General features: G+C 43.7%; 1 non-coding gene across 1 annotated transcript; it reads right to left on the reverse strand.

Moving 5' to 3' along the window:
* Nucleotides 1-5,236: 5,236 nt before the first annotated feature.
* On the reverse strand, nt 5,237-5,319 carry TRNAS-AGA. Its single transcript has one exon. It is a non-coding gene; the product is annotated as a tRNA-Ser (tRNA).
* Nucleotides 5,320-16,605: the final 11,286 nt, after the last annotated feature.

Raw genomic sequence — 16,605 nt, forward strand, 5'->3', positions numbered from 1 at the left:
TGACCTCATCTGGAAAATGGGGATTAAAAGTGTGAGCCCCACGGCAGGCAACCTGATCACCCTGGATCTACCCCAGGGCATAGAACAGTGCTTGCCACATAGAAAGCGCTTAACAAATGCCGTCATTATTATTATTATTATTATTATTATTATTATTATTATTATTATTATTATTATTACTATTATTATTACTCAGATCGTCAGCCCCTTATGGGACAGACCCTATTTGGGAGTAAATCAGCACAAGGTTAGAACAGTACTTTGCACATAGTAAGCACTTAACAAATACTGTCATTATTATTATTATTATTATTATTATTATTATTATTATTATTATTATTATTACTCAGATCGTCAGCCCCTTAAGGGACAGACCCTATTTAGGTATAAATCAGCATAAGGTTAGAACAGTACATTGCACATAGTAAGCACTTAAAAAATACCGTCATTATTATTATTATTATTGTTATTATTATTACTCAGATCATCAGCCCCTGAAGGGACAGACCCTATTTGGGTATAAATGAGCTTAAGGTTAGAACAGTACTTTGCACTTAGTAAGCGCTTAACAAATACTGTCATCATTATTATAATAATAATTATTATTATTATTCCTCAGATCGTCAGCCCCTTATGGGACAGACCCTATTTGGGTGTAAATCAGCACAAGGTTGAAGGCAGCACAGCCTAGTGGATAGAGCAGCGTGGCTTAATGGAAAGAGCACAGGCTGCGGAGTCACAGGTCATGGGTTCAAATCCAGACTCCACCAATTGTCAGCTGTGTGACTTTGGGCAAGTCACTTAACTTCTCTGCACCTCAGTTACCTGATCTGTAAAATGGGGATTAAGGCTGCGAGCCCCCCGTGGGACAACCTGATCACCTTGTAACCTCCCCAGCGCTTAGAACAGTGCTTTGCACATAGCACTGTTCTCAGCACAAAGCTCACTGCGGGCAGGGAATGTGTCTGTTTATTGTTATAGCATACTCTTCCCACACAGTATAGTGCACTGAACAAAGTAAGTGCTCCATAAATACAACTGACTGACAAAACGAGTAGTAATTGTAATTGTTAAGCACTGACTGTGTGCTAGACACCATAACTAGGCGCTGGGGTAGATACAAGCTAGTCAGGTTGGACACAGTCCCCGTCCCGCATGGGACTCACAGTTTTAATCTAGATTGTAAATTCGTTATGGGCAGGGAAAGTGTCTGCTAATTCTGTTGTACTATAATACTCTTTCAAGAGCTTAGTACAGTGCTCTGCACATAGTAAGTGCTCAGTAAGTGCCACTGATTGATTGATTGATTAATCCCCATTCTACATATGAGGTAACTGAAGTTATTATCAAGTGCCGTCGAGTCGTTTCCAATTCATAGCGACTCTATGGATATATTTTCTCTCGAACGTCCTGTCCTCTGCCATAATCCACAACCTTTGTAATGGGTCTTCCATTATCATTGTTATAATAATGATGACAATGATGATATTGTTATGGTCTCCAGCCATCTAGCTGCCGTTCTGCCTCTTCCACGTTTTCCCCGGACTTTTCCTAGCACTAGTGTCTTCTCCAGGGAATTAGCCCTCCTGATGATGTGTCCAAAATAGGCTAATCTAAGTCAGTCATTTGGCCTTCCAAAGACCATTTTGGTTTAATTTGCTCCAAAATCCATTTGTTTGTTTTTCAGGCAGTCCACTGTATTCACAAAAGCCTTCTCCAACACCACATTTCAAAAGAATCCATGCTCTTTCTACCCTGTTTTTTCACTACCCAGCTTTCGGATCCTTACATCGTCACTGGAAACACCATAGAATTGACAATTTGTATTTTTGTGGCAACTGTTACACCAGCACATTTTGTGACTTTTTCCAAGCTCTTCTTAGCAGGTCTTCCTAACATTAATCTTTGGCGTATTTCTTGACTACTAATTCCTTTATCGATCCTAGGAGAGAAAAATTGTCACCTATTTCAGTCTTCTGTCCATCTACTACAAATGTGTTAAAACTTCCAGTTGTCATGATCTTTGTTTTCTTGACATTCAAATGTAGGCCCATCTACTTGCTCTGTTCCTTAACTTTTAATACTAAGCCCTTCAAGTCTCCTGCACTTTCCGCTGGTAGGGTAATATCAACGTAACGAAGGTTGTTTATATTCTTTCCTCCAATCTTTACGCCCCATTCTTCTTCATCCAGTCCGGCTTCTCTCATTAAGTGTTTGGTATAAAGGATGAAGAGATAAGGCGATAATTCACATCCTTTCTAATGGGAAACCAATCTGTTTCTCCATATTCCATTCTTATTGTAGCCTCCTGTCCGGCACACAGGTTCCGTATTAATGCAATCCCATGGGCCGCCATGGCCCTTTTCCTTAATGTGCTCCAGAGTTTCTCGTGATCCAGGCATTCAAAGGCCTTACTATAATCAATAAAGTACATGCTGACTTCCTTTAGATATTCTCATGTCCTTTCAATTTTCCAACAGGCATCAGCAATAATATCTCGCGTCCCTCGTCCTTTCCGAAATCCTGCTTGAACATCGGCAATTCGCTTTCCAGGTAGGTCTCCGTTCGATGCTTTATAACTTTTAGCAGTACAAGTTAAGTGACTTGACTGAGGTCACACAGTAGACAAGAGGCAGAGTCAGGATTAGAACCCATGTCCTTCCGACTCCCAGGCCTGTGCTCCATCCCCTAGGGCACAGTGCTTCTCAAGTGTTGGGAGAGTACAAAAACATGGTAAGCAAAAGTATTTACTGAGCACCTACTTTGTGTAAAGCACTGTACCAAGCATCTGGGAGAGTATAATAGAGTTAGAGGACACAATTCCTGCCTTCAAGGAATTCAAAGTCTGGTAGGGGAGACAGGCTCTAAGAGAAATTACAAATGGCAGAAAGTAATACACCATAAAAATATGTAGACTATATATATATATACACCTCTATATATATGTAGATATATAGAGGCATATATATGTATAGTCTACATATATATACATATAGTATATATACATATACTCTATATGTATACATATATATATATATATACACCTCTCTATATATGTAGATATATAGAGGTATATATATGCATATGTATACATATAGATGTATAGATATGTGTGTGTATAAACCCCCATTTATTATTTATTTATTATTTATTTATTTTACTTGTACATATCTATTCTATTTATTTTATTTTGTTAGTATGTTTGGTTTTGTTCTCTGTCTCCCCCTTTTAGACTGTGAGCCCACTATTGGGTAGAGACTGTCTCTATATGTTGCCAACTTGTACTTCCCAAGCGCTTAGTACAGTGCTCTGCACACAGTAAGCGCTCAATGAATACGATTGATTGTGTATATAGACTACATGTATATGTACATATATATGTGTGTATATATTTATATAGAGACTATAAAGTCCTGGAGGGTGTGAGTACCAGCATCCTTAGGTGGCATGGAAGTTCTGAAGACACAGTAGCAGGGATATAAAGTTGAAGATTAGAGGTTAATAGGGGAAGGCCTCCTGGACATGTGACTTCAGGAGGACTTGGACTGTAAGCTCGTTGAAAGCAGGGGACATGTCTACCAACTCTGTTGTCTTGTACTCCCCCAAGTGCTTAGTACAGTACTGTGTATACAGTAAGCACTCAATCATCAGTGGCATTTATTGAACACATTATGTGCAAAGCACTTACTATGTGCACAGCACTGTACTAAGCACTTGCACTGTACTAAGTGCTCAAGAAATGTCGATGGTGGTGATGGGGGAGAGCAGTAAGTGGTCTGTTGGGTTGTCAAACAGGAGGGAGTTCCAGGCAGTAGGGCAGGGGTGTGGTGGGGAGGTGGGGAGCAAGATCTCGGTTTGGGGGAGAGAGGAGTTAGTAGGTCAATTTGAGAAAGCCAAAGTCTGCAAGCTAAATGGTAGTGGGAGAAGAGGTGGAGGCCGAGGGCATAGTTCTCCACCGCTGTCACCAACGGTTCTCAAGAGAAGTAGGGGAGAGAAAGCTGATCGAAAGCCTTGAAGCCGAGGGTCAGGAGTTTCTACTTCATATATAGCGGAATAGGCAACCACTGGGGGAGTTGGAAGACATAAAAGACACAGTTCCTTACCCTCAAGAAGTTTTCAATCTAACCTGGGAGGGAGACATAAACTAAGTGGCAGAGAGGAGGAAAAAGGATGGAAAAAGGTGGATAGGTAAATAAATAAGCCCTTATATTGTTGAATACACAAATCGTTATGTACAAAATGGCTCTGGGGTCTGAGAAGTGCTAATTTAGAAACGTTTGGGGGCCGTACAATTTTCCCCAGTGATTATGAAACCAACGGTAATCCATCTCTGTAAAGTGCCCTATGGTTTCCGACTTCCCGACGGATGAATCGAATCACATAAAATGTACTTCATTTTCATGTTGATATTAATAATAATAATGATAATGATAGTAATTCTGTTTTTTTTAAATACTTACTGTGTGCCAGACACTGAACTAAGCACTGGGGTGGAAACAAGCAAATCGGTTCTGTCCCGCGTGGGGCTCACAGTCTCAATCTCCATTTTACAGATGAGGAAACTGAGGCCCAGAGAAGTGAAATGACTTGCCCATAGTCACACAGCAGACTAGTGGCGGAGCTGACCCCCGACCATCTGACACCCAGGCCCATGCTCTATCCATTACACCATGATATCTTCAATAATAACATGTTACTGATCTATATTCCATTTATGGTCAGTGATGATATCCAGGTCATTTCCTACCGTTTTTCCCTAGAACACGTTTGGGTTTGTTTTTTGTCTCTCTGTGTACACTCCCCGCTATTGCATGTCAAACTGATTTTTCAGGAACTAGGACTGTAGGCTCGTTTTGGGCAGGGAATGCATCTGCTAATTCTGTTATACTGTACCATCTGGAGGGCTTAATACAGTGCTCTGCACATAGTAAGCACTCGATAAATACCACTGATTGCTTGACTGATTGCTATGTCTAAATTATCCAGATCGCTTTGGATTTTACTCCTGTCTTCCACAATGGTAACAATCTCATTCAATTTACTGTTAATTTCAAGAGAGCACATTCTCTATTCCTTCACCCAGGTCTTCGAAAAAGACATATTCATTCAATCGTATTTATTGAGCGCTTACTGTGTACAGAGCACTGTACTAAGCGCATGGGAAGTACCAGTTGGCAACATATAGAGACGGTCCCTACCCAACAGTGGGCTCACAGTCTAGAAGAAAAAAGAGACACGTAGTCGGCAGGATACGAACCTGCGTGGGGAAACCCCAATGGATTTCTAGTCCATCGCCTTAACCACTCGGCCACGACATATCCAAAATCTGTCGGGTTCTAGATGAATCCTGAGAGTTACTTCATCCATCCATCCATCCATCCATCCATCCATCCATCCATCCATCCATCCCATCCATCCATCCATCCATCCATCCATCCATCCATCTCATCCATCCCATCCATCCATCCATCCCATCCATCCCATCCATCCACACATTCATCCATTCATTTAATCAGATGTATTGCATATCTGCTGTTCCCTGAGGATGATAATTCAGACACGTTTCTGGCCTGCTGAGGGCTCGCAGACTAAAAATCAATGGGAGGTGAGGCTGGCAGGGGTTACATAAGGAAAGGCTGAAATGATGAATACAGTAAAATAAGTAAACAAAGACAACAAGAAAAAACTATTAGAGCTGCAATGAAGTCTCCCATTGGGAACAAAGGACAAGTCTTGATCTTAAAACTTCAAGACCAAGAACCTGCATGAGGAATTGATAAGAGTAGAGATAGTGCTTTGCGCAATGCCACTCTCACACCCTTGTCAGTCAGGGGACACAAAGTGCACTGAGAAATTAGAATGGCAGGGGGACCACAAATTGCAAAGTACATGTAGATGTTCCATGTGCATGGCCAGTTTACGGCCAAAGGGCAGGATGGGACCTCCAGGGGGGCATGGAAGTGGGAGGGTAGGAGTGGCATCTCATCTAGCTACAGCGCTCTGGCGGAGAAGGAGCCATTGAGGCAGCGAGGCTGTGGCTGTGTCTGCCGTTGTTTTAAATGGAAAGATCAGCATCTTGGTGTTCAGGACAGCCCAGAGGAGCCCCATTCCTTAGAGCATAAGGGAGAATGGATTGGCTTCTCACCACGATGCTGTCTCAGATCGAAGCTCTGATTCTATTCGGTAGCACGACTGAAGAGTTTCAGAACTAAGGCTCGGTGCTTTTTTTTTTCTTTAAATGGTATTTGTTAAGCGCTTACTATATGCCAGACACTGTCTGGGTAGAGACAAGCTGATCAGGTTGGACACAGTCCCTGTCCCACAGTCTTAATCCCCAGTTTACAGATGAGGTAACTGAGTCACAGAGAAGTGAAGTCACTTGCCCGAGGTCATACAGAAGACAAGTGGCCAAGCCGGGATTAGAACCCAGGTCCTTCTGTCTCCCAGGCCCGTTCGTGCCACTAGTTCATGCCACTTCTCGGTTTGTGGTTGTGAATGTGGGTGCCTCATTGACCTTTTCAGTCACATAAACAGCCATGGGGGAATTTCACCATCTTCTATGGCTACAAACAATAACTCTACCCATGGATCAGACTCAAATCCTGCTGTCAGGACTATACACTGACAATGTAGAATGAGCTGGATATTTCAGTGCAATCCATAATAGATGTGTTGCCCATACCAGGCTACTAAGATCCCCTTGCTCTTTTTCCCTAGTATTACTATTAACTGTCATTCCCCATCCAGCGTCTGTGTGGTTTGTCTCTTCACTGAGACCCAAGAGTTGAATAAGCTTAATAGACGGTAACACTGTGTTCTCCTGAGGGGGTTGAAGGGCTCTCCGATCAGCAAGGATTGCCAGTGCTCCAGTTCAGCAGGGAGTTGACCTAGACGGGGTTCAGTGAGATTCATTTACCACCCAGCAGAGAACCATGTTTCTGGAAGTTGTACTTGTACAACTTGTACTTCCCAAGCGCTTAGTACAGTGCTCTGCACACAGTAAGCGCTCAATAAGTACGATTGATGATGATGATGATGGAAGTTGCAGGCGTCAGAAATCATGAGGTCATCTAGTGACATCAAGCCCCCCACATGGCAGCCCCAGGCCTGCGATCAACTCAGAACCATGTCCCTTCCCTAGCTCCATCAAATATCCTCTTTCAAGCTGTTCATCTCCTTGGGGGACAGAGGTAAACTGAACTTGCTTTTGTAATGAACAGTGGCCAATGATTTCAATTGTCATCAGTCAATCAATCATATTTATTGAGCACTTGCAGTGGGCAGAGCACTATACTAAGCGCTTGGACAAGTACAATATAACAGACACAAGGAGCATAGAGTCTACAGGGGAGACAGGCATTAATGTAAATAAATAAATTCTGGATAGGTACATAAGTGCTTTGGGGCTGAGGGTGGGGTGTGAGTAGGGGGTTACCCCCTTATAATCCAATACAGGATTTGGTAGAATTCTTATCTAGCTTCTGACTCGATTCTTAAGCCTAAATGTGGGGTGAATTAAAAAGGCAGGGAGTGAGGGAAGAGAAAGTAAAGGTAGAAGATGTACGTGAAGTTAGAGGCTCTCAAGTAGATAGAGACAATCTACGTTTTGGTTCCCGGTCACTGGAATCTGCTACATTTTTAAGTCGAGGTTTGAGACAAAATGTTCGTTAGCTTGCGAGCCCCTCCCTTTTCAGAGATGTATGATGATATGATTTGGGAAGATTTTCTTAGGCAGGTCAGTCTTCGACTGGCATTGTATGTGCACTTTGTTCACAGGTGTGGGAACCGTTGGATGAGGCCAGGGACGGGTTTTATTTTGGATACCGCCTCCCTCACTGCACCCTCCCCCCGCCCCCGTACGGGAGAAAACAGGGGCTAGTTGGACGTTAGTAAAATTTGCAGAAAGTAGAGATTTTCCTACGGGCCAAATCCCTTTCTTTTAAATAGCAGAAATTCAATCTGTACTACACTGATGAGGCACCTCACCAAGGAAACTGATGGGATTCGATGAATAGGCATCTAACGATGATAGGCTTTTCAATCAGAACGTGGGGTGCTTCCAATAGATGGCAGCCAGTACTCAGCACATGTTGCAGGATGCCCGCACATCCTAAAATAGGTTGAAAACCATAATCTCTTCCTGGACTCTGCACATTAGGTCAAGGATACGTTGAAAGCAATGATTTCTCTTGAAAGTGGCTAGACTTTCAAGTAGAAGACGTTTTCTCCCCGCTCAAAGTTTGGAAAGTTTCTCAAGTGTGTTCACGAAGAATAGTTTCCTGGAAATATTTATTACTGCCATTTCAGAGCATTTCAGAGTATTCGGCGTAATTCTTATTTTCAGGAATTCTGATTTTACAGTTAGAATCGAATGTCCTAACTAAATACACTATACACTACAGGTTTTTTGTATTAAATGATATATATTGATGTCCTATGATTATATGGAATGATGTGGAAGCAGCATGGCCGAGTGGAGAGAGCATGGGCCTAGGAGACAGACAACCTGGGTTCAAATCCTGACTCTGCCACTTGCCTGCTGTGTGATCTTGGGCCAGTCACATAACATCTCTAGGCCTCAGTTTCCTCAACTGTAAAATGGGGTTTTAATACTTGTACTCCGCCCTACTTAGACTGTGAGCCTTATGTAGGACAGGGACTGTGTCTGACCTGATTAACTTGTATCTACCCCAGTGCTCAAGCGCTTAGTACAGTGCTCTGCACATAGTAAGCGCTCAATAAATACGATTGATTGATTGCTCAGAACAGTGCTTGACCCATAGTAAGCACTTAACGAATGCCATTATTATTATAGGTCAATATCTATAGGGGGGCAATGTGATCTAGTAGAAATAACATTGCGCTGAGAGTCAGAAGAACTGCGTTCTGATCCTAGCTCTGTCACTGGCCTGCTGGATCACCTTGGGCCAACCGCAAACTCTCTGTGCCTCAGTTTCCTCATCTACAATATGGGGATAAGATTCTTGCGTTCCCTCCCTTAGGTTGTTGATCTCCACCAGGGAAAGGGACTGATTTCCAATCATATCATCTTGTATCTACCTCAGACCGAGAGAAGCAGCGTGACTTAGTGGAAAGAGCACGGGCTTGGGAGTTTGTGGGTTCTAATCCCGGCTCCACCGTTTGTCAGCTGTGTGACCTTGGGCAAGTCACTTCACTTCTCTGTGCCTAAGTTACCTCATCTGTAAAATGGGGATGAAGACTGTGAGCCCTTCGTGGGACAACCTGATTGCCTTGTACCTCCTTCAGTGCTTAGAACAGTGCTCGGCACATAGTAAGCGCTTAACAAATACCAACATTATTTTAGAAAAGCAGCGTGGCTCAGTGGAAAGAGCACAGGCTTGGGAGTCAGAGGTCACGGGTTCTAATCCCGGCTCCACCACTTGTCAGCTGTGTGACTTTCGGCAAGTCACTTCACTTCTCTGTGCCTCAGTTACCTCATCTGGAAAATGGGGATTAAGACTGTGAGCCCCATGTGGGACAACCTGATTACCTTGTATCTCCCCCAGCGCTTAGAACAGTGCCTGGCACATAGTAAGCGTTTAACAAATGGCAAAATTATTATAAATTATTATTATCAATAAATACTACAATAAACTAACTCAATCCACCAATGAGTATTTAATGCATGCACAGCACTATACTAAGCACTTGGGAGAGTCCAATACAGCAGAGTTGGTAGACACGCTCCCAGTCCACCGTGAACTTAAAGTCTAGAGGGGACAGGAGTTAAAATGGACAGATTGATGGAGTCATCCTAAAGTCCCCAAGGCTGATGGAGCCAGATGTCCTGAAATTAATCTGCTATGAATTTCCTTGTTTTCTCCCATCGCCTGAAATGCTGAAGGAGATGGACTTGTCTGCTGTGTGACCTTGGGCAAGTCACTTCACTTCTCTGGGCCTCAGTTGCCTCATCTGTAGAATCGGGATTGAGTCTTTGAGCCCCATGAGCTGTTGGATTTTCCAGCATGATTTGCTTGTATCCACCCCAGCGCTTGGTTCCATGCCTGGCACATAGGAATCACTTACAAATACCACAATCATTTTTATTATTTAAACTGTAAGCTTGTTGTGGACAGGGAATTTGTCTTTATTGGTATATTGTACTCTCCCAAGGGCTTAGTACAGTGCTTTGCACACAGTAAGCACTCAATAAAAACAATTGAATGAATGAACGAACACTTTAGGTGCTGTAGAGAATACTTCATCTAAGACCCTCTGGTTATACATGAACATCATTCCTTTGGGGGTGAATTTATTCATTCATTCAATCATATTTATTGATCATGAGACGCAGCATGGCTCAGTGGAAAGAGCCCGGGCTTGGGAGTCAGAGGTCATGGGTTCTAATCTCAGCTCCGCCACCTGTCTACTGTGTGACCTTGGGCAAGTCATTTCACTTCTCCGTGCCTCAGATACCTCATATGTAAAATGGGGATTAAGACTGTGAGTCCCACGTGGGGCAACCTGATTACCTTGTATCTACTCCAGCACTTAGAACAGTGCTTGGCACAGAGTAAGCGCTTAACAAATACTATTATTATTATTATTATTATTATTATTCTTGAGCACTTACTGAATGCAGAGCACTGTACTAAGCGTTTGGAAGAATACAAAGTAACAATAAGCAGACACATTCCCTGCCTACAATAAGCTTACAGTATAGAGGGGGAAAAAGACATTAATATAAATAAATAAAATAACATATATGTACATAAGTTCTGTGGGGCTGGGAGGGGAGATGAATAAAGGGAGCAAGTAAAGGTGATTCTTGTTTCTTGATCGTCTCTGCTGGACTATATATTAGCTGATTTTGTTTGCCCTTTTGGGTGGGGTGGAGGGCCCAGGGAAATTCTAGAAATCCAGGCCTAAAAGTTTCTAGTTGTTGTTGTTGTTGTTGTGGTCTTATGCTATCGAGTTAGCTACTGAAAATTCCTTACTGAGATTCAGTGAAAGGTGTTGGGAGATGTATTTATCAATTTGGTCATTCTAGGTCAATTCTACTGTAGGGATTCTTCCTTCCATTTCCTTTTTTTCAGCACTACAGCTCCCTAACCCCGGCGGTAAAGATTTGCCTGTTGCACTTGAAAGTGTCATTTAACTAGTTGCGGCACCAGTTGTTGCCACCAAACCTGACAGGGGTTATTGGGATTTTCTATGGAGGCCTAAGTTGCAAGAAAAAAACAAATCTAGTTATGGATTTATTATAGCAAAACCATGCACGGGATGGACAATGCTGTCCCTTGAGAGAGTGAACTAAAGGAAGCATTGTATTCTTATATCTTAAAATCTGCTCCCACGCCCTTCTCTTCCCCCAAACCAGCAGATTCTGGATCTGGGGATTGCGTTCCCCACCACTTGTCGCTACTGACTCAGAGTCGCTGGGCCACCATGGGATGGGTTGCCCTGTAGAGCTCTGCGAAGTCTTTTTGCCGCCGAGGCTGCTGAATCCTGCAGGGTTTTCTGGTCAAGCTAAAACCAATGCCCAACCAGGCTTGCCAGCTGCTACCATCTCCCTGGGAACTGGCAGGACTCCCCACTCACTTAATTCTCTTCTCGTCCTACATTCCTACGTCTGTTCTCATTCTACAGTGGCAAGGGGTGCGTGCTAGCTGGTTTTAATTTTTTTTAGTACCCGTTAAGTCAGTCAGCCAGTTGTATTTATTGAGTGCTTCCTGTTTGTGGAGCACTGTACTAAGCGCTTGGGAGAGAACAGTAGAGAAGCAGCCTGGGGCAATGGATAAAGCACAGGCCTGGGAATCAGGAGGTCGTGAGTTCTAATCCTGGCTCTGCCACTTGTCCTCTGTGTGACCTTGGGCAAGTCACCTCACTTCTTTGTGCCCCAGTTCCCTCATCTGTAAAATGGGGATCGAGACTATGAGCCCCATGTGGGACAGGGACTGTGTCCAACCCGATTTGCTTGTATCCACCCCAGCGCTTAGTACAGTGCCTGGCACTGTATATATATACAGTGCACCTGGCACCTGTATATATGTATATATCACTTGTATATATGTATATATGTTTGTACATATTTATTACTCTATTTATTTATTTATTTATTTATTTTACTTGTACATATCTATTCTATTTATTTTATTTTGTTAGTATGTTTGGTTTTGTCTCCCCCTTTTAGACTGTGAGCCCACTGTTGGGTAGGGACTGTCTCTATATGTTGCCAATTTGTACTTCCCAAGCGCTTAGTACAGTGCTCTGCACACAGTAAGCGCTCAATAAATACGATTGACGATGATGATGGCACACAGTAAGCGCTTAACAAATATCACTGTTATTATTATTATCATTGGAAACATTCCCTGCCCACAGTGAGCTTACAGTCTAGAGAGGGAGACAGACGTTAGTGTAAATAAATAAATTACAAATATGTCCATAAGTGCTGTGGACGACTTACTACGTCAGACATTGTACTAAGCACTAGACTAGACACATGGTAATCGCATTGCAAGTCCGTGTCCCACATGGGGCTGACAGTCTAAGTAGGAAGGAGTAGGATTTGGTCACCATTTTACAGGTTAGGTAACTGAGACAGAGAAAGTTAAGTGGCTTGCCCGAGGTCACCCAGCAGACAAGTGGCAGAGCCTGAATTAGAACTCAGGTCCTCTGACTCCGAGGCCCATGGCCTATCCACTAGGCCACACTGTTACTCTGTCCCAGGAGAGATGAAGCCAAAGACCATTCTCTTCTCCCCGTTCCCCTCATCAGTCACCCTTAGAACTTACATGTTTAGATCTACCCTTCCTCAGCACTTGTTTGTAAATCCACTGTACACTCAATTACTTATTCTGATTACCCTATTTGTAAATATCTTTTCATCTGAATACCCCCAGCTTGTTGTGGGCAGGGAACATGTATGCTATCTCTGTTGTATGGTACTCTCCCTGGCAGTGCTCTGCACATAATAAGCGATCAATAAATACCACTGATCGATAGAGTAGAAGCTCCTCATGGGCAGGGATTGGGTCTTGTGTTTCTGTTATACTTTCCCAAGTGCCCAGGAATTGGAGGTGGCAGAGGTGGCATCTACCATGAGGGCAGGAGGAAGGCCAGTGTGATGATGGTGCAAATAGCCGCTCAGAGAGAATCCTGGGGTGAAGGTGGGATGCTCCCTTCCCCCTCCCACTCACTAGGTTTCATTCATTCAGTCAATCATATTTATTGAGCACTTACTGTGTGCAGAGCACTGTACTAAATTCTTGGGAAGTACAAATCAGCAACATATAGAGACGGTCCCTACCCAACAACGGGCTCACAGTCTAGAAGGGGGAGACAGACAACAAAACAAGTAGACAGGTGTCAATACCATCATAATAAATAGAAGTATAGCTATATACTCGTCATTGATAAAATAAATTGAGTAATAAATATGTACAAATAAAATAGAGTAATTAATATGTACAAATATATACAACTGCTGTTGGGAGGGGAAGAGGGTAGGGCAGAGGGAGGGGGGTTATGTGGAGGGGAGGAGGAGAGGAAAAAGGAGGGGGTTCTCTGTCTGGGAAGGCTTTTGAAGGGAGGAAGAGAGCTAGTTCGGTGGATGTGTGGAGGAAGGGCATTCCAGGCCAGAGGTAGGACGTGGGCTGGGGGTCGATGGCAGGACAGGCGAGAACGAGGCACGGTGAGGGATTAGCGGCAGAGGAGTGGAGGGTGCGGGCTGGGCTGGAGAAGGAGAGAAGGGAGGTGAGGTAGGAGGGGGCGAGGTGATGGACAGCCTTGAAGCTGAGAGTAAGGAGTTTTTGCTTGATTCGAAGGTTGATAGGCAACCACTGGAGATCTTTGAGGAGTAAGGAGTGAATTGCAGGGGCTGGGTTATAGTAGAAAAGGTTTAAGGGACAAGTCTTTCTGTCCATCAATCAATAGATGGTATTTATTGAGCAGTCAGTCAATCGTATTTATTGAGAACTTTCGATGAGCAGAGCACTGTACTAAGCGTTTGGGAGAGTACAATACAACAATAAACAGACACATTCCCTGCCCACAGCGAGCTTACAGTAATGCACTGCTGTGTACATGACTCTTGGCTCTCATGTCTCATGTTTCATCCTATCCCTTCTGGACTACTGCATCAGCCTTCTCTCTGATCTCCCATCCTCGTGTCTCTCCCCACTTCAATCCATACTTCATGCTGCTGCCCAGATTGTCTTTATCCAGAAACGCTCTGGTCATGTTACTCCCCTCCTCAAAAATCTCCAGTGGCTACCAATCAATCTGCGCATCAGGCAGAAACACCTCACCCTCGGCTTCAAGGCTGTCCATCCCCTCGCCCCCTCCTACCTCACCTCCCTTCTCTCCTTCTACAGCCCACCCCGCACCCTCCGCTCCTCTGTCGCTAACCTCCTCACCGTGCCTCATTCTCGCCTGTCCCGCCATCGACCCCCGGCCCACATCCTCCCCCTGTCCTGGAATGCCCTCCCTCTGCCCATCCACCAAGCTAGCTCTCTTCCTCCCTTCAAGGCCCTACTGAGAGCTCACCTCCTCCAGGAGGCCTTCCCAGACTGAGCCCCTTCCTTCCTCTCTCCCTCATCCCCCTCTGCATCCCCCCATCTTACCTCCTTCCCTTCCCCACAGCACCTGTATATATGTATATATGTTTGTACATATTTGTTACTCTATTTATTTATTTATTTTACTTGTACATATCTATTCTATTTATTTTATTTTGTTAGTATGTTTGGTTTTGTTCTCTGTCTCCCCCTTTTAGACTGTGAGCCCACTGTTGGGTAGGGACTGTCTCTATATGTTGCCAACTTGTACTTCCCAAGTGCTTAGTACAGTGCTCTGCACACAGTAAGCGCTCAATAAATACGATTGATGATGATGATGATGTCAGCAGTCATCATGCAACTCACCACCTGGTCCATAGTGTCGGCAAAACATTTTGCACCGTCCATTTTACGGAATAATTTCCACTTCTGTGTAAACTCTACATTTAGAGCGGAGGAGCAAGATTCAGAGAGAGACTAGAGAACTTTCCCAAGGTCATGCTGAAATTTAAACAGAGGATAAGGGCATGTCCCCGGGTTGGGCAAAATATACACATCAAAACCTTTCCTCTGAGGGATATTTGCAAATACAACACTTGTTTGAAAACCCTCTACGTGGAAGGGCAAAACATAAATAAGGGCTAGAGGCCAGTAAGAAGGAATAAGGGCCTGTCTTAGCAAGATCAATCAAGGACAAACATTTAGTTCTAAAAATATAACACCCGCACTAGTTTCTTTCCATCCTTAATGAAAATCACTGGGCCGTGTTCGGATAGAGAATGGTAGCACTGTTGGAATGAAAGGAAAGACCGATAAGAAGAGAACCCCACAAAGTACTTTCAGGGACATCTGTGTACCCTTGAAACTGAAGAGAGCTGTGCATTTCTGAACACACTCAAGGTTTAATACATACCATAAACTAATTCAAGGTTTAAACCAAGTATGTTTGATTTTGTTCTCTGTCTCCCCCTTTTAGACTGTGAGCCCACTGTTGGGTAGGGACTGTCTCTGTATGTTGCCAACTTGTACTTCCCAAGTGCTTAGTACAGTGCTCTGCACACAGTAAGCGCTCAATAAATACGATTGACTGATTGATTGATTAAATGACATGGTTTACGGCATGGCTAGTGGAAAGAGCCCAGGCCTGGGAATCAGTGGATCTGGCTTCTAATTCTGGCTCTGTCATTTGCCTACTGTGTGTCCTTTGACAAGTCACTTTAGCTCCCTCAATTTCTTCATCTGTAAAACGGGTTTTAAATGTTGTTCTCCCTCCCTCTTAGACTGTGAGTCCCATGTGGGACAGGGACTGTGTGTGACCTGATTAACTTTCATTCTTTCTGTCAATCGCATTTATTGAGCGCTTACTCAATAAAAACTTGTAGCTCAAAACTTGTAGCTACCTCAGAGTTTAGAACAGTGCTTAGACACATAGTAAGTGCTCAGCTAAAACCATAATGAGGACTTTGAAAGACTGAGATTGAGCCTCATACTTTGAAGGCTGTGAGAGTCTGGGTAAACGGAGCAAAGATCCCATCAATTAAAACACTGTTTTTGTTATCGGTAATGGTGGTGGTGATGGGGGTGTGTGTGTGTTTGGATGTGCATTTAACATCTTTGGTATTCCACAAAGCTAAACCTACATGCCCTTCAAAACACTGAAAGTTGGGAAGTTCATTTAGTCCTAGAAGTTGAAAGCTGTGTTTGCCAGTGCCCTAATTTCACTGAGGAGAAGCAAGGTACTGGGAGACCTCTTCAAGCCTGAGAGGCAGAAGGCTGACATTCCAGTTCTTCCTCTTCCAGTGATTTTCTGTTGCCCAGAGAGAGCAGAGACTATAGTTAATGGCGACTAGTGAACAAAAAGCTTAAAATATGAACACGATGCCCTCCTTCTCACCGAGAAATGGAGGATTAACCACTAGAGGGAAGCTAGTTTTAAGGCATACTGGAGCAAGACCGATCCTCCCCTGGGGGACATCATTTAGTGTTTTGATAGCGGACCAGCTCTAGCTAAAACTGGACTTGTCTTGCTTGGGGCAAGCATCATTTTAGAGAGTTTTTTTTATGGTAGGTGTTAAGCCCATCC

This window comes from Tachyglossus aculeatus, chromosome 1, assembly GCF_015852505.1.
Source record: "Tachyglossus aculeatus isolate mTacAcu1 chromosome 1, mTacAcu1.pri, whole genome shotgun sequence".
Classification (NCBI taxonomy): domain Eukaryota; kingdom Metazoa; phylum Chordata; class Mammalia; order Monotremata; family Tachyglossidae; genus Tachyglossus; species Tachyglossus aculeatus.